The 19402-nt window shown below is 33.6% G+C and overlaps 1 protein-coding gene across 2 annotated transcripts in view; it reads left to right on the top strand.

Annotated features, from left to right (window-relative positions):
- The window catches only part of LOC311617529 (uncharacterized protein), a 438209-nt gene that overhangs the window by 149218 nt on the left and 269589 nt on the right, over nt 1-19402 (top strand). The gene's annotated exons all lie outside the window — the stretch shown is intronic.

Genomic DNA, 19402 nt, shown 5'->3' with positions numbered 1-19402 from the left:
TTCTTGAAATACGAATAAAGTTTACATTTCCTTAGTAGTGAAAAATATTTTTTCTATTATGTAAAGAACATTGACATCATTAAGCAGACAATACCTATTTAGTAGATTTTTAATCATTTTGGCTGAATAGTTCTTTACATTGTTTAATGCATTTGAAATATGTTGAGGTAGATACAAAAATTAGAATTTAGTGAATAATCTTATTACTTAAAATTGTAGTTAAGAGAGTTTGAAAATGAATATTTTATAATTATTAATTGTTTTAGAAATAATTTTTATTATTATAATGAAATGCAAATATCTGCCACAATAAAAGAAATATGATAGTAAGATGAATTGCAACTTCTATTTATATATAATTATAATTTTAATTATAAATAATCTTTATAATTTTCATAGTTTTACTTTCATGGATTATTATTTAATGATTAAGTTATAAAATTTAAAAGAGTAAAACATTTTGAAGTAGAATTTTACAAACAAATATTTTTCTATTTAATAATAAAATCATATTTTGTAGAACCGTGAATATATTTGCATCATTTTTTATAACAGTTTTGAATTTTTTAATGTTAAGTACTTGTTTCTTTTTATAAAATAAAATTAATAGGATAAAAAATTTGCTAAAAAATTATGAACTTTTACTCTTGAACAGAAACTCTTTGCAAAATTCAAATTATTTTAGTGATGATCTAATTTTTAAAATAATCATTTAGTATTTATAGAGTGATTATGGTGAAAATTTCATGTGGTTTGGGGCTTGTTTTTGTTCAAAAGGCATTGTTCTATGTGAATTAGACATGCTTATTTTATAAAGCCTACCTTTGTCTAATTCACTGCTCTCTGAGATTTTCTCAAGGGACATAAAAATAGAAAGTCACTCCTTTTAAGAAAGACATTTTCTTAAGATAATAGAACACTTTTTGAAATGTAATTGAGGTACTGGTATTTTAATGCCCATTTTTTAATTAAAACATTTTAATGGAAGAACACTATGGCTATTTTCTTTTTCCTATCTCAATAGCAGTTGATTTAAAATTAAAAGAAAATATAATTGAATCTATACTTTGTACTGTTACAAGAGGAAAGCCATGTTTATTATTAAAGCATTTTAAGATTTTGTAATGTAAAATCTCCTTTAAAAGAATTTATTTCCAGCTATGAAAAGTTGGTTATTCTGTGTGCATTAATCAGATAGGCTTCATATAATTTCTTATATCTCCAAAGGAAGTCCATATAAAATAGAGAAAGCATCCAAGAACAAAAATCAAAGGAAAAAAACATGTTTTTGTTGAGGTGGTTTCACTTCAGTAACTTCAGAAAAGTTGGAAAGTAATTTGAGTTTCACTGATAAGATTCTGATGTTTCTGGCCATTTGATAGGCTGAGTTTTCACAAGAACAACGCATTCTTTCAGACAGCCTAGGTTATGTAAGAGATGTGATTCCTCCCCCAAGTTTAGCTTCTATGCGCGTATTCATAAGAAGGTTTGTTTCTGTTTGGGAAGACAAACAGTATATTTTTAAAATAACTTTTATGATGTGATTTCTAAAAGAAGGATACTATTTCAGCCCACTAAATTATGTGTTCTATATTTATTGGTATTGCCAAATAGCTAATATTTGCTTTTGCTTTTCCTGCTGGAAATTTGTAATTTTCTTAACACATCTTTTCTGCTCTGAGTAAAAGTAAGCAAAGGTCTTTAAAACGTGGTATTTCAAAATTCAACATTTGGAAAAAAAGTCTAAGTTTTTAATTACTTGTAAAAAAATTTTCTTTGAAATATTTGTTACTGATAGATTTGGTAGAAATATTTAATGGCTTAGCATGTACTCAGTCAATTAAAGGAATGAACAGAATTAAGTAAAACAAGAATAGCCACAAGCTAAAGGCCGGTTCAGCTGGGTTCCATTGCCTGTCTGAGAATGTGAAATGCCACAGAGGAGGTCCATGCACTGTTCATGTGTCATTTAACCCTTTGGGATCTCAGATTTAGCATCTAAAACTAAGAGGATTGAGTCAAGAAAATCTTAGAACAATTTTAAAATTCTATATGACAACTAAAATTATGTTTTTTACCTGTGATTTCCAAACAGTTTAACATTTTTTATGTTTGCCAATATCTATTCTTAAATGCATTATACACAGTAGTCACAAATTTTGTTTCTTCTTTATCTATCTGTTTTTTTCAATGTTTATGCACACAATTTATAGCACTGCAGCACTTAGAATGAAAATTCTTGCTCTTTCTAGTTACAGTGATTTATTTCAAACTGGCTCTGAATGACTAGTGATATTAAAATTCAATAAATGGAAAAATTCTATTTCACTTTCCAGTTTTCTCATTTTATAGCTGTATTAATGGTCACACAATATTCAACCCAACTGACTACAACCCAACTGAATTATTTATATGTATATAAAACCCTAAGCAACTGGTCGGCTGTTCAACTCGTCGAGGGGATCAGGATAACAATGGCAGTCCCACATCCCCTGAGGGGTCCTGGATTGCAAGAGGGTGCAGGCCAGGGTGAGGGACCCACTGGAATATGAATTCATGCACTGGGCCTCTAGAATGGTATACAATAGTCTGTCATTTTTGGTACTAGTTTAGAGTGAGCTTATTGTACATTTTTCTGAAGTGAGTAAAACTCTCATGGTGTTTTCCTGCTAGTACCGTAAACAATAGAAATGTAGCAAAAATGTTAGGTACTTCTAGAATTTCGACTATATCTTTCTGACTCCCACTCATATAAAAATAATTTTCCAGCTACTTTTTGGGTCATAAATTATGATTTCAATAGCTAGAAGTAAACCTTTATAATCGCATCATATTGGAAAGTTTAAAGATACCTCAAAGAATATTTGTCAACCTCTGTTTTCTGTATAAATTCCCTCTTTAGCAATGCACTGGCCACTTTTAATGTTCTTAAATATCTCAGAGAGTGATACTAACTCATGTTTAGAAACAGTCAATTCAATGGCAATTAACAAGATTCTACTACAGTGGTTTCAATAGAAGTACCTTTTCTTATCTCACTGCAAGAGGCCTGAGATTAGGCCATGGGGCTAATGCTGAGGCTCAGAGATGCCCCATGGACTCCAGGCTCCTTCCCTCTGTCTATGGTCCATGCTGGAGGCTTTTACTGCTCTGTTTGCTCTTCCTGCGGCAGATGGTCCCTACACTTCTAGGCCCCATAGCTTCATGCTGATTGTCCAGAAAGGCAGTAACAAAATAAAACAAAAAATGAGAAAAACAATTTAATTTTGGCCTTAAATTTGGGAAGGGACGTCCACTTTTATCTACATCTGACTGCCAGGACGGTGGCCTTTTGCCTGCTCTGACTTTATGAGCAGCTGAGAAATTAAATAATTTTACTTGGGCCCATTGATGTCCCAAAATAAATCAGGGTTCTGACGAGGGGGAAAAAAAAAATTCTTATTGTAGGCAGTTGAATGGTGTGTTAGAGCAGGGGTATGCATAAAGGAAAATGTACCAAAAAGTCTCAGAACAGTTGACATAAACAAAGAGATAATTTATCAATTGCTTGTTGTTGCAGCACTCACAATTGGGTACACTGCCTTATTTCGGAGACAGAATTCCTCCTGGCGCCCCTTCACCTAAGGAATGACAATGAAATGGGTGCAAGTGGCTGAGTATAAACTAACAGGGAGTTAAATCTTCGGGATAAAATGGTGGGTCAAAGATGGTGACACACCCACACAAACTGCTAAAATTGTAATTATTGGCATTTCAGTGGGGTAGCTGTCAGCAATCAGAGGATCACTGCGCAACGGACGTCTATTCCATTTTTTTTCACATTAAATATATGACTGACCTTTCAGGAAGTCCTGAAGTCACATCTGCTTCCCATCTGAGGGTCTCCACTATTTTATCCATAATCCAAGAGCAAGCAAGAATCTTCCATTGCTTTTTCTCTGCATAACTTTAGTCACTATTGGCGTCTCCAAAAATGTATGTTTTTCAGTAGTGGCCTGGGGGGAGTGAGAAGTAAGGGAGGTGGCATGCAAAAATAAGTTTCTGAGTTGGCTGACAGCTCCTTCTGGCAAGCCTGGGCAGGTTGCACAGAGGTAGAAATAACACCTCTTTCTGGAAGCCTGTTGGGATTCAGATTAATTTGGATTTATTCAACTAGGAGTTACACTTGGTTGGTTATTACTTTTAATCCATACTTTGATTACTTTGTAGGTTAAGGAGTTTTTTGTGTGTCTATTCTAGAAAGATACCCACCCTATATCGTGTTGAGAGCATATACTTATTCTGAAGAGAGTAATTGAAATCTTTCCACTGTGAAATGTAAAATGATGTTCAATGATGCATAAGCAAGCATAACTAGATACATATATTACATAGCAGTCTTAAATAATTAAATAAATGTTAGTAATGTTTTCATTTAAACGTTTATTTCAATAAATGTTATTAATCTGTTGTGGTGCATGTTATAAAAGTTAATATTGTCTTCAGTATCTATGAGTTTTTCAGTGAGTGTAGAAAACTTTGGAACCTGTATTTCTTTCAGGAGGCATCCCATTAAACTCTGAATAATATTTATAGTAATCACATTTATTTATTAAATAAATGTTAGTAATAAATATACATAAAGATTATATCTATATCTATATCTATATTTATATCTATATATTTCTCATATATCCTAGCCTTATTCTATGGTAAAGATTAAGGTTAAAAAGAAAAAAGAAGAATTCAAAGCTACATACAATTGGTATTTACACACAAGGCTTTAATGGAAAATAAGCACAGTAACTGTGGAAAATACAACAGATTTTTAAGAACATTAAAAAAACACCTCTTCTCTGTGTTAAACATAGAATCCATTTCCAAATTACATATTTACATTAGAAAATGAAATAGATGATATCTTTTCCATTATTTTACTAATTTCATTTTGCTTAATAGATTTTTCTTTTGTCTTCACTATCAGTGTGTCATTTAATATGTTGTTTATGAATTTTGTGGAGCTCAGATTTTCCAGCACAACAGTTGAACTTTTTTTCTGTAATTTTATATGCTCTTATTTCATATATATATATATAAATACATATATACATACACATTAGTTTATAAGTGCATGAGTATTTTCACCAGTGTGTTTCCTAAAAAAATTGAACCAGTGGTTTATATAATAGCTTTTTTGGTCTATAATAATCATTTGAAATGGCAAGCATTTTCATTTAAACATACTTTTAAATATATATATATATATATATATATATATATATATATATATATATATATATATATATATATATTTTTTTTTTTTACTGAGTGCAGAGAGGACAGGAGAGGGAGAGAGAAAAAAACAACACATCAATGATAAGAGAATGGGTGATCTGCTGCCTCCTGCACACCTATTCCCTACTGGGGATCGAGCCCACAACCTGGGCATGTGTCCTGACCAGAAATTGAACCATAAATTCCTGGTTCATAGGTCAATGATCAATCACTGAGCCACTTTTTAAATTATTTATTAAATACTAGAGGCCCGATGCATGAGGATTTGTGCAAGAATGGGCCTTCCTTCTCCTGGCTGCTGGCACCGCCTTTGCTCCAGCCCAGAGTCACCTTTCTGCCTTTGCTCTGGCCTGGAGCTGCCTTTTTGCCTTCCACACTGCCCAGAGGCTCGGAGCAACTGGGGTGGTGTGGAAGGCCTATGTATTCAAATTAGCCCACCATCTCTGTTGGGTTAATTTGCATATCCAATCCTGATTGTCTGGTGGGTGTCACGAAGGTATGGTCAATTTGCATCTTTCTCTTTTATTAGTGTAGATATATATTTGTGCTGATCTCAGAGTACAGATCTTATCCCATGTCATATATTCGGCTGGACAAAAACAATTTCAAAGCTTTTATTATGCATTTTGATCAACAATTTGCAAAGAGCTTTCTGAGGCAGAATGTTAAAACTTTATCATTATAGTAGAGTAGTTCTAGCTATTTTTCTTCAGCTGAATGATGTTAAGTAATGCTAAGCCATTCCCTAGACCAATTAGGGGCCAGGGAGAGTTAAACTAACTCTTGAGGCTCTATGCAATATGAAAAGTAGCAGCCTGGTAGATTCAGAGTGATCACTGAGGGGACTGGAACCAAGTGAAGAAAAGCAGTTTTGTCAAATTCATGCCAATTCTACAGTTTCTGAAGAGTGCTGAATATCTCACCATTTGTCATGGTGTATGTTGTGAAGTTAATATTGTCTATTATCTATGAGTTTTTTCAGTGAGACTAGTACACTTTGAAATCTCACTAAACCCTGAGCCAAGGTGATGTAGGGTGAGGCATAGGTGCCTTCATTAGATCTCTGGTGCACAATGGCAGTTGTGATGTGAGAGGGGAGGGGTACAGCTAATTCCATTCTACCCTTATAGAACTCTGCCAAACTCCACTGTGCACCCAGGAACAGTATAATAGCTTCAAAGGGATTTGACTTATTTACTATATTATTATCTAACTAGAGGCCTGGTGCATGAATTTGTGCACAGGTGGAGTTCCTAGGTCTGGTTCACAATCAGGGCTGATCAGGGCTGGCTGTGGGAGGTTGGCTGTGGGAGCACACTGACCACCAGGGGGAAGCTCTGACATTGAGCATCTTCATGGCAAATGGTCATAAAGGTTGCTTAGGCTTTTATATTGATAGATAGATAGATAGATAGATAGATAGATAGATAGATAGATTGCGGGAGTCAATTAAAGACTAGAGGGCTTTACCCTGTAGTGCTTGTCATTCCAAAATACGTAGTATTAATGTCTGTGAAAACCCACAGTTACCACCACTGTTGCTTTGCATTATTTTTTTCTAACGTCCTAATTTCACATAGTTGTAATCAGTATACAAATAATCTTGCTTATTTCTCACATAAAAGGGCTGTTAATATTTTTGAATTTCACTTCATACTGGTTTCTACTTTTTTACTACTACACAGCTGGTGTTTATGACTCTGATAATTACTTATGTTCAAGATGGAAGAAAGAAATGTACATTTCTGTAAAGTTATGCCAGTGATTGAGCCTAAAATGGAATCTTTAATTCAACCCTTAGACATTTTTATTTTTATGAAAATGATTATTAGAAGATCCAAAATATTCTACTCAATCTAATGTTCCACATGGAAAGTTTAATGTATTTTGAATGTAGTGAAGGTCTTGGTATGACAAATGCTGTAACATATGACTCTCAATAACACATTTTTATGTTTATATCATATGTGTTATGATGTAAATATATACATATTAAATACAGCTATAATATATATGTCTATGTATTATATATGTATATTTGTGTGGGTGGGATGGATGAGTATGGATGTATATGGAAAGAGAGAAAAATCAATCAAAATAAATTTTATATTGAAATCTGCTAAATAGAGTAATAGGTAGCCATGATACAATGATACAGAACTATCAGGGGGGGAAAAAAAACCTAATGAAACAAACTCCCCCCCAAAAAAATAAAATCCAGAATTATAACCTACTACATGCATCTGCATACTTTTGAATAATTAATACTTACTGCCATTACATGCTTATTAAAAATTATAATATATTTTTAAACATCATGAGTATTGTATTTAATTTTTTAGAATACTGGATTTCAATAGATAATAGGTTGTATAAATTATCTTTTATAGAACTTCAGTTATTAATGAGCATTGTTAGGGAACCATCCAGAAAGATACAACACTTTGCTATTGTTGATTTAAATTATGATTAAAATTATAAAATATTGTCTATGTGAAATTTGAAAGATTTGTACATTCTAGACTTAACATAGAAATCTCTGGTGCATTTGTGGGCCTACTGTGAATAGATAGATAGAGCAATTCAATTTTTAAAAGATGTTAATTCAGTCCCTATTATATGCCACTGGGATTCATATGATTGTAATATGTCATAATTAAAATCAAGTTAGGGTATATTTTCTGATAAAAGTTAACTAGGTGTATTTAACTTTTTCTGAGTCTCCAATAAAAGAACAGATTCCTTCATTTTTCATAACTTAAAATAGTGTTGACAATATCAGTATTTGGAACTAAGTTCAAATCATCCCAATGCTTCCTACAATAAAACATAGAATTGCTACATTATTTCTAAATTTAAAAATAATTTCTGTAATGTGACCTTAGCATTAAAATGTGATCCAGACAATGCTTGGGGAAATCTACCGTTTCTAAATTTGTTTCTGTTGTCACAGATCATTTGAAATTGGTCACTACCAGCTCTCTTGAGACATTGGATGCAATCACAAACTTTACAGATGCTTAGCAATTTCCAAGTAGATAAAATAATAAAAATAAATTACTAGCTTGCCATTTGAATTACTGTACCTCTCCTTGGGAAGAACAGTGTGTCAGTGCATTTGTAAGCCGTTTTAATGACCTAGGCTAAAATAAATCTCTGGACCACTTCACATTGTAGAATAGGTATTCAATGGTACATAAAATATCATAAAAGGAGTTTTCTTTCCATAGCCCCTTAAATTCTAATGAGAGAAGAATAAACTCCCTAGTAATCATTCATTAATACTCATCTCTGTTTTCTCAGAAACAAGTTCAGAACTTGTAGCAGCCTAAGCCTGTTGTTCTGTGGAGCAGCATTAGGTATTCACTCCATTAACATCCTGTTTCCCTGTCAGGCTCAGAGATCTAAGAGAGATACTTGGCACATTTGCAGGAATTTTAGTATTTATCACAGTCTTTTCCTAAAACTTGGTATTATTGTAGTCTCTGAAACAGAAAATTATCAGTAAGAATATTGGGCATATCACTTAATATTGGGATTTCTTTTTGTTTCTAGTGCATAAATTCATCAACGAACATTCTGAAGAACTAATTCATTGAGGTTATGTGTATATGCTCATCTGTATATCACAAAAAATATTGCTTTACCTTACTAATTTGTATTAAACTTGGGAAATGACTGATATAAAGCTTCCCCCTGGATTTATGTGTTAGTAGCCTTCATTATAATAAAAGAATAAAAAATTTTAAGTTTGAGGAAGAAAAAAAATTTTTGATATTTTATTCTGTGTGTTATTTTTCTGACTGCTGGTACTGACGCTCTGTCTCAGTTTTTCTGTTTATTTTTATAAGCTTCCTTAAACCACTCACTTTGTAAATTTCCTATGTTTCTGTACCTACCTTAGTGCTACCTGTAATCTGTTTTGTGTGTGACATTTGCCAGAATAGTTCCAATGAATAAGATATTTGCAATATCGTCTTTATTATACTTGGCACCAAAGCATCTCCATGCTTTCTTGACACTGGAACACCTGTGTTAAGTGGACTTCTGTTTACTTCTGCCTGGAATGTTGTAAATGGTAATGAATGGCCTTGAAATGGAAAGCTTTGTATTTGAACTTAGGTTTCCACAGATGTGGAAAGCATCAACATAGCAGCTAAAGTAACAGATACTTTGTCATCAATTACTGCTCTTAAAATGTCAGATTTGTTACTTTCATTGAAAGAAAGATTTCAGAAATAGTTGGAGAAAAAAAAAAAAAGCTAGCTAGTTAGCTTTCACTGCAAATGTATTAATTTATCTATCCATAGATTCAGGAGAATGTGTTTTGCATTGCTTGAAGATTTGGTGGGATATATAATTCATTTATTTTGGCCTAATCTGATCATCACTTTAGATCTTTAGAAGCAGAGGCTTCTAGAAACAAACAGGCTCCAATATTTGACATTTTGAGTCCTTAGAGTACTTCTATAAATGACTGTGTGACCATTTTCTCTTAAATACTGGCATTCTTCTAAGGTAGTTTTAAAACATTAAATGTAAAAATAAAACATAATTAGAGCCCTAAATGATTTAGCTCAGTGGATAGAGCATTGGCCTGTGTACTGAAGGATTCTGGGTTTGATTCCAGTCAAGGGCATGTAACTACCCTGTTTCCCCGAAAATAAGACAATGTCTTATATTAATTTTTGCTCCCAAAGATGCTCTAGGTCTTATTTTCAGGGGATGTCTTATTTTTCCATGAAGAAGAATACAGTACACATTTATTGTTAAAATGCAAATAAAGGAAATTTATTACCTGTATACGGTACGGTAGTACGGTAGTTGTCAACACAAACCAGACAAACTGTGAATCCTACAGTATCAAGAATTTACACATTTATTCAATGACAATCATGTCATCATCTTCTGGAACATCATCATAACAATCCAATTCCTGAATTTCCTGGTGAATTTCTTGTGACTCCATTTCTTTCAGAATCAGTGGACCAAATCTCTCATATTTAGCCTAGGGGGGGGGCTTATTTTGGGGGGGATGCCTTATATTTCACTCAGAAGGAAACCTGTAAGTAGGTCTTATTTTTGGAGGATGTCTTATTTTCGGGGAAACACGGTAGATTGTAGGCTCCTCCCTGGCCCCAGCCCTGGTTCTGGCTCCTACAGGAGGCAACTAGTCTATGTATTTCTCTCACATCGATATTTCTCTCTGTCTTTCTCTCTCTCTTTCATTCTCTCTAAAAATCAATGGAAAAAAATATCCTAGGGTGAGGATTAAAAAAATAAAAACATAATTAGCATACAAAGGATAATTTCATTAAATTAAATAGCAAGACTTAATTTTTATATATCCTGCAACATTTCTTCTTCCATAATTAAATTTAGGTATGATGAAATATAACTTTGGAAAATTGTGAGAAAGATTATATAAATTTTTTGCATGTCACTTGTTATAATGATTTATACTGCCACTTTGTGAATTATAGAGGGAGTGTCACAGGAGAATTAAACTCTGTTGCTGGATATTGTTTAGGAATGTGCTTCTCAATTAAACATGTTGAGTTCCCCCCAAGTATTTTGTTGTAATGTGCGAACAGATGATTTTTATTATTCTACCTATAGAAATTGAAGAATACAAAACATATAATTGTGTTTGCATAGGTAAAAGTTTGCATAGGTAAAAGAGAAACAGAATTGCAAATGGAAATAAGAATCTATACTAATAAAAAGGTAATCTGCTAATTAGACCGGACATTCTTCTGGACAAAGCTATGGTAGCAAGGGCCCAAGCAGAGGCTGTTAGGGGCGATCAGGCCTGCAGCAGGGAGCAGTTATAGGGCAATCGGGTGGGCAGGGGAGGACAGTTAGGGGCGATCAGGCTGGTAAGGAACGGTTAGGGGGCAATCAGGTCGGCAGGCAGAGGCAGTTAGGGGCAATCAGGTCAGTAGGCAGAGATGGTTAGAGGTGATCAGGCAGGCAGACAGGCAGGCAGGTAGGCAGGCAAGTGGTTAGGAGCCAGTGGTCATGGATTGCAAGAGGGATGCCTAAAACTGGCAGTCCCAAATTGGAGAAGGTACAGTCTGGGCTAAGGGACACCCCCACCCCATGCATGTACTTCATGTACTGGACCTCTAGTATTAAATAAGCCAGAAATAAGTGAAAAGTAAGTCTAGTTCAACCAATACACCTGTTTTTTTTATATTTTATTGATTTTTTTACAGAGAGGAAGAGAGAAGGATAGAGAGTTAGAAATATCAATGAGAGAGAAACACCAATCAGCTGCCTCTTGCACACCCCCCACTGAGGATGTGCCCACAACCAAGAAACATGCCCTTGACCAGAATCGAACCTGGTACCATTCAGTCTGCAGCCCGATGCTCTATTCACTGAGCCAAACTGGTTTTGGCAAATATACCTGTCTTGCTCATTGAAAATGATCCTGCATCTAATAGCTTATCTTCAATTCACCTGCTTCATGCTGTACAGGAACCTCCTCTCATTAGGTCCCCATGGGAAAGAAACCCCATCTATTTATTTAAATTAAGTCAGCGATTCTTATCTAGGTGATGGATTGTATGGCTTATACTAATCATGGTATGGAGAATTTCTACTATAGAGAAGCACTGTTGATGATGGACATATATCATGTATTTCAGGATAATGGGATGGAAAAGGTTGGGAAACGTGAACTATGGTATTAATCTTACTGATAGTAGCTTAGAATATTATCTTCTAGGATTTTTATATTTAACAGGTAATTGCAGACTAATAAAGCTCTTACTGTAACTTAAACGGACTAAACTAGTGGCTGACAAAGTCATTAGTCAACAAAGCCAAATAGCAACAGTACAATGGTTGAAATTTCTTTTGAGAGCCAAATTTTTTAAACTTAAACTTCTTCTAATGCCACTTCTCCAAAATAGACTCACCCAGGCCATGGTATTTCGTGAAAGAGCCACACTCAAGGAGCCAAAGAGACTCATGTGGCTTGCGAGCCACAGGTTGCCCACCACGGAACTAAACTATCATGGAATTCCAGGTCTTATGGCTGCCTGAAGAAGGAAAGCTTTTGAGGGCCAATATTGTGTCCTGGTTCTTGCAACTTAGATCACAGCAGGACATGTTATTTGTGATTTCTAAGTCATGAGACTTCTAAACCATACTCCACTTTTTAAAAAATATATATATTTAATTGATTTTTTTACAGAGAGGAAGAGAGAGGGATAGAGAGTTAGAAACATCGATGAGAGAGAAACATCAATCAGCTGCCTCCTACACACCCTCTACTGGGGATGTGCCCACAACCAAGGTACATGCCCTTGACCAGAATCGAACCTGGGACCTTTCAGTCCACAGGCCGAGGCTCTACCCACTGAGCCAAACCTGTTTCAGCCATATTCTACTTAATCTTATAATTGGGTATATAGGCAAGATACACATAATAGGCTTAAGAACAATTCCATATTATATTGAAAATGTATTAGGCTCTTTATATTTTCAATTCATATTGTTGGTCCTGGGTAAACAAAAGTTTTGATCAGCAATGTTTTATGAGCAAATACCAAAATATTTCTTTCTGTATGATCACAGACAATTCATTTCATACTAATAAACATAGATTATCCAATGGCAGTCATTTTCATCTAACATTCTACCTTTATTTTAATACTGTTTAATAGTGTGTGTGATAATTCTTATTATTTCTATTTTGTTACCCTACCATCACATATATTTCTGTTTGTTTCTAAAATATACATTTAAACATTTAGTACAAAGACATGGGAACTTGGTAACTGCATCAATATAAATGTCAATATATTTTGTAATCTTTAAATATATTTATTTTAAAATATATTTTTATTGATTTCAGAGAGGAAGAGAAAGGAAGAGAGAGATAAAAACATCAATGATGAGAGAGAATCATTGATTGGCTGCCTCCTGCACACTCCCTACTGGCCATTAAGCCTGCAACCCAGACATGTGCCCTTAACTGGAATCAAACCCAAGACCCTTCGGTCCACAGGCTGATACTCTATCCACTGAGCTAAACCAGATAGGGCCAAAGATATATTTAAATACATGATTTCCAAGGGCCTGAAATATAGTAACATTTGTAATAGCATTTTACATCTCAGTTGATATTGACTTATTAAAAATACTTTTGTCTCAAAAATACCTTTAGATCATTTGGCATTTTCTTTACATTAAAAGTTAGAAAAATTCAAAATTATTAGAAAAATATTTCCATTTAACTGGGTCTTCTTCAAACTACAATCATATTTCCTAACAATGTTAATAATTAACCAGATGTTTTCACCTTTCTAGTTCATGCAGTGGCCTAAATTTATACCAAAAAAAAAAAAAATAATAAGTAAATAAAGCCAAAACTTTTTCTCTATATGATTTGGCTTTATTTTTTACAAAAGATTGCAAAGTAATTGAAGGAGAATGAAAACTAAATGAAATAATTAAATAAGCAATCTAATTTCTAGGTGTTAATTCGATTCTATTTCTAATCAATTTTCTGTATTTTAAACTTCATTTGCTTTCCATGTACTTCTTGCCTGCAGGCTTAGATGTCTCAAATTATGGGATGGATACTTCCCTGAGTACTTAGCATGATGACACAAGGGGGAAATGCCACTCAGAGAGCTAGACTAATATATTTAACAGTTATTACATTATTTGGGGTCTTAAACTCCAGATGGCCATGCCTGCTTGATTTGATTGTCTTTGTCTCTAAGGTAGAAAGCTGTACTGGGAACTATATGCCCAGAAAGGGATAAATCTTGATTTACTAACGATGACTTTATTTCTTCTGATATTTTTAAGAAAAAAGAGAGGGCTAGTGAACCTAAAGGGAAGTGCAAGGTAAGTGGAAACCTTTTTAAATGTATCTTGGTCAGCATATTAAGCTAAATTGACAAATTACAAATTATATTGACGTTTATATTGATGCAGTTACCAAGTTCCTATGTCTTCTACCAGCACATTTACAAATCTGGGGGAAAAAATTAACTGAAGAATGCACTGAGTTGGCATGTAAAAGCCTTTTCTATAAACTATCGGGTCAATTTTCCACTCCTTCTTGAATGATTACTTATCTGGAAAGCTAACATAGCGGTTCTTGAAGCTGAGGACACTTTTTTAAAGACGGGAGAGATAAGTAAAAATACAAGGAGGCTGGCTACAGGCATTACAGCAAACATCCTCCAGCACAGGTGATCAGGTTATTATACTGAGGGTCATTGATTTTAACATTTTTTGCAGAAAAAGTATTTTTAAATATTAATGAGTTATTTCTAAACTAAATATTTATCTTTGGCAAAAACTTACATTTGAATAAAAAAGTTGTTTTTTAAAGTTTGCTTTTAAATGCCATTTTGAAAACTAATCACACTTAATGGATTTCTTAATAAGAAACAAACCACACATAAACATTTCACTGTTGTTTTTAAATCCTTAAATTCACATCAAGTTAGTATTTAGCGTACTTTTGACTATAATTTATTGTTGCTTTTTAAAAAAATGGTATTCAGAAATAATTCATGAAAAATTCAATTGCTCATTTTCAAATATTTTTGCTGGCCAAATCTATGAAACCTAGGGGACCATTTTGAACAGATATCTTAAATCCCTACTTACTCTAGTAAAAATTCAAAATTGAGTAATATTCATTTATTCATTTTTTCCCCCTCTTAACCCAATTAAAACATATATGGGGTAGAGTCCCTAGGCCTCTCATTTTCAATATACCTAATAAAGTGACCAATTTCTAAATAGTGACCTGTTTAGTTGTACTGAATATTGGACATTAAATCAAGCATGTGTTTGTGTGTGTATGTATATGCGTGTGCACCAGTTTTTCATTCCTCTCCTGCCCTTGGAATTGTTGTACCTAACTTTGCTTTTCTGTGGCTAAGCAGACACCTCTAAATGATATGGTTGTATGCGGTAGCAATATTCTTTATTAATATCTCAAAGATCAGTGAAGTGAGTCTGGGTTTGTGAATTTTACCTGTCGTCCTGTCAGAAACCAATGCCCTCTCTCCTGTGGGAACCTACGCCAAAGAGCAATCATGAACTGTTGTGCTTCCCGCCTCCATATGCCATCCCTGAGTGATCAGAATATGAGAGTTCAATTAGGTATTGTTTTATTCCAATGATAATTAAAAATCTATGTTTCTCCATTATCTTAAAAACTTCCTAACCCCCCTATGTAGGTAATATTCACACAATTATTTGATCTGAAAGGGCCTCTTTTTCAATGCTCCTCTATCTGATAGTCAGCGTATGCTTTTAATTGTGACAGTCAGAAAGCTTATTTTGCAAGCACTTCCAGAGAAATCTAATTATTCTCGGTTGGGGATGTTCTGCTGGTGATACCCGTAGCCTCCTGGGTGCTAAGCATGCCTGATGAGAGGTGATTCATAAGCACAATGTGACATTTCCCAATGAGCTGTTTTGTCACAGGTTATCCATTTTGCCAGATGTATTATTTCATCCCGAGCTTTCATGTGACTATCAAGTCGCTGGGCAGGTAGCTGAGAGTGTGGCATAGCTTGTCAAAACCATAGCACCCTTTGAATCAAAATACATAATTTTCGAATCAGAGACTATGAAATTTAAATGAGGATACCACCAAGTCACAGCTAATTTCTCCCTTCCTTGCTTAGTCACCTGAGGTCCAACATAGAGCATTATACTGTCGTAATCTGCTCTCTTGAATAAACTTAATCAATTGAGGGACCAAGGTTGTGGGTGGGGGCGGATCTATTTCCTGCTCTTAGGTTAGATTCCTGTGGGATGAGTTTGAAGAAAGCAGTCTGTTCAGATAATAAACTGCTTGAATCAACCGTGACACATGGAGGAAATTCTGAGCTTTTCTTTTCTTTTTCTTTTTAAGTATAATCCCCATATTCATGCCTCCAGTCTTGCTTTTCTTATCCTCCCACCGTGCAAGTCAGTACATCAATTAAAAGGTGAATCTATAATTTCAACAGGATTCATTTTAACACAGTAACTTAATTGCCTGTTGTCTATAAACTCAGAGGAGTGGGAGATCCAAAACAAAGCTGCCTCATCAATATTGTGTCTGTACCAAGAACATGCTTAACATAGCTCATTGCTTTAATTATGTGTTTAAATAAATGTTGGAAATTAAAACAAGAATTATCTGAAAACATAGAGTTCTCTTTAATTACTTTGAAATTAGTTAAAGGGCATTTACACAACTTGAATTAGTGGAGAGCACAATTTTAATACACTCTATTATGCTGGAATTTGAAGTTTCCTTTAAAATTGTTCTTATTGTCTTTCTTTTTGTTTGTTTTCTTTTAAAGTGATTACATACCTTTATATCAATGGATAGAGATGTGTGTATGTATACCTTAAATCATCAAAATAAAATTAAGCCAATTAATGATTGAACCAAAATAATGAATAAAGAAAAGAAAAAACAGAGGGAGGGGAGGGAAACTAATGGTAAGCTTTTCATGGATTTAACAATAAAACTAAAACTTAGTAAATAAGCATAATATTTTAACAAAAATGATTAAATGTTATACCCAGAGATGATAAATTTAAGAATAGTCATGTTTAAAAAGTGGAAAGTAGAGACAAGATTGGTGCACATGAAACTGCTAATATCTTCATATTTAATAGGAAAAAAATCACACAGAATCTTATCCTTTAACATGTATGTATTTTTTAAAAGATAACTTTATATCCTAATATTTTTATAATAAAAAAGGAAATTTAAGAAATGATATGTTTCATAAAGGAACATTTGAAATTCATCAGTCTTTAGTTTCATTTTTTGTTATACTCTATGACATTAAATTTAATATTTTAAAAGTAGCATTTGTAATGATTTATTATTCATAAAGATATCTATAGACATGCATAGAAGGATGTCTAATATCAATTCTATGTATTTCTGCATTGAGGATTTAGGGTATTAAATATTTTGCTGTACCTTTTACCTCTCATCAAATATTTTTTGAGTTTTTTACAGTTTAATTCCTGGTGGATTTCAAACCTTTAATACTAATAAAATGCTAAGATATTGGTGGTTAATTCTGGGTATGCTATGGATGGCTTATTTACTTCCTTTTGCACATTGCAATATCTTTTTAATTTTAGGAAGTATGAACTTTTTTAAAATTAGGAAACACTAGATATCATAGAACCTACTATTATTGACAAAGAATATTTCCAACAAAACAAAATTGAATAAATTCTTTTCACAATATGAGACTATGTTCTGCCTATTGGTCAGCAACATATATAATATTTCCATTTCCAAACAAATTATGAGCCTTATAAAACGAGGTGAAATTTTTCACAAGGATAGAATTCATTGGTGCAATATCCACATTCTATGAAAACATTGAGTGATTTTGGTCATACTGTCTTGTGTTCAGGCTTAAATTCCTGACAAATAATGAGGCTGATTTTTAAGAAAATTCACAAATTCTTGCGTTCATTGATTTTTGAGTAATAAAAGCATATTTTCATTAAAGGACTACATTGCATTATAAATTTAACTGCAACTTTTCTGAAATAAGTTTAATTTTTTTATTATGAAAAGTAAATGTCACATATCTTAGAATAAGTAAGTCCATTTAACTTTATAAGCAAAACCCTAATAGGTTCCATATATATTTATGTTTAAAAATGAAAGTAGTCCTGCTAGTGTGGCTCACTGATTGAGCATCAATCTATGAACCAGGAGGTCATGGTTTGATTCCTGGTCAGGGCATATGCCCGAGTTGTAGGCTAGATTCCCAGTGTGGGGTGTGCAGGAGACAGTAGATTGATGATCCTCTCTCATCATTGATGTTTCTATCTCTCTCTCCCTCTCCCTTCCTCTCTGAGATAAATAAAAATACATTTTTTTTTTTAAAAAAAGAATGAAAGTAATTATAGATATCATTTCCACCCCCTTTCTACATAATGGAACTATCTTACCAACATGGTCTAATGACAAAGAGGAGCAGTAAAATTAATGTTCCCAAATGCGAAAAATTAATCAACCTTACTGAGATTGAGGTGAAATCTGAGAATAAAGGTAGTACAATGTGATACATTTCAGTAATAGGAAAGTTGAAGTAATTAAAAAATATTTTTAGAAATAGCCATCATCAATGTTAGCATAGACTGCTTCTTTCTGTGGTTTGTTAACTTGTCATAAATATATTAATGAATTAAAGCTCTTTTAAAATCAATAGAATGTTACTTAAAGAGTAGTAATTGTGATGTTATCTCTTTGTTCCATTTCTTTGCATAGTCATAGGGTGGGATAATACCATATGTACAGTAAGTGTTTGTTAAAGTTGGTATTTACTTAAATTCAGGAAAATGATTAATTGTAGTGCAGAATTGCCTATTATATTCAAATTATAAAGGAAATCAAGAAATTTGCCTGATTCCTCTCCACCCCCCTAGAAGAGTTTTGTTTAATTTGTTACTTAGCAAGAGCATATTCTATATTGGCTCAGTTTCCTGCTAGGTCTTCCTATGTTACTCATAATCCTGCCAAACATTCTAACAATGACCTGCAAGGCTCTTCATGATCCAGTTCCTCCTTCTTTGTCCTTATCTCCTTTTCATCTCCATTTTGCTCATCCAGTTTCAACCACACTGACCTCCTTTTACTACTTAAAAAATATATATATATTAATTGTTGAAAGTATTGCAGATGTTCCTGGTTTTTTTTGTTTGTTTGTTTGTTTGTTTGTTTCCCCCATTGACCCCCTCCACCCTATATCTGCCCATATCCATGGACTATGCATACAAGGTATGCAGGTAAGTTCCTCAGTTAATTACTCCCCACCCACCCCACCCCTCCCTTCCCCCTGAAATTCTCCAATCTGTTTCATGCTTTTATGTTTCTAGATTTATTTTGTTCATCAGATTTCACTTATGAGTGAGATCATCTGATACTTATCTTCCTCTGACTGGCTTATGTTCATTAGCATAATGCTCTCCAGGTCCATCCATGCTGTTGCAAATGGTAAGAGTTCCTTCATTTTAACAGCCATGAGTATTCCATTGTATAAGGGTGCCACCTGATTTTAGTCCATTATAGCTTAAATGAATAAAGATTGTTATAATAATAAAACATAAC

Source organism: Pipistrellus hanaki (assembly GCF_964339955.1).
Source record: "Pipistrellus hanaki genome assembly, chromosome: 2".
Classification (NCBI taxonomy): domain Eukaryota; kingdom Metazoa; phylum Chordata; class Mammalia; order Chiroptera; family Vespertilionidae; genus Pipistrellus; species Pipistrellus hanaki.
The sequence above is the reverse complement of the archived record's forward strand: the minus strand, read 5'-3'. Positions and strand labels throughout refer to the sequence as shown.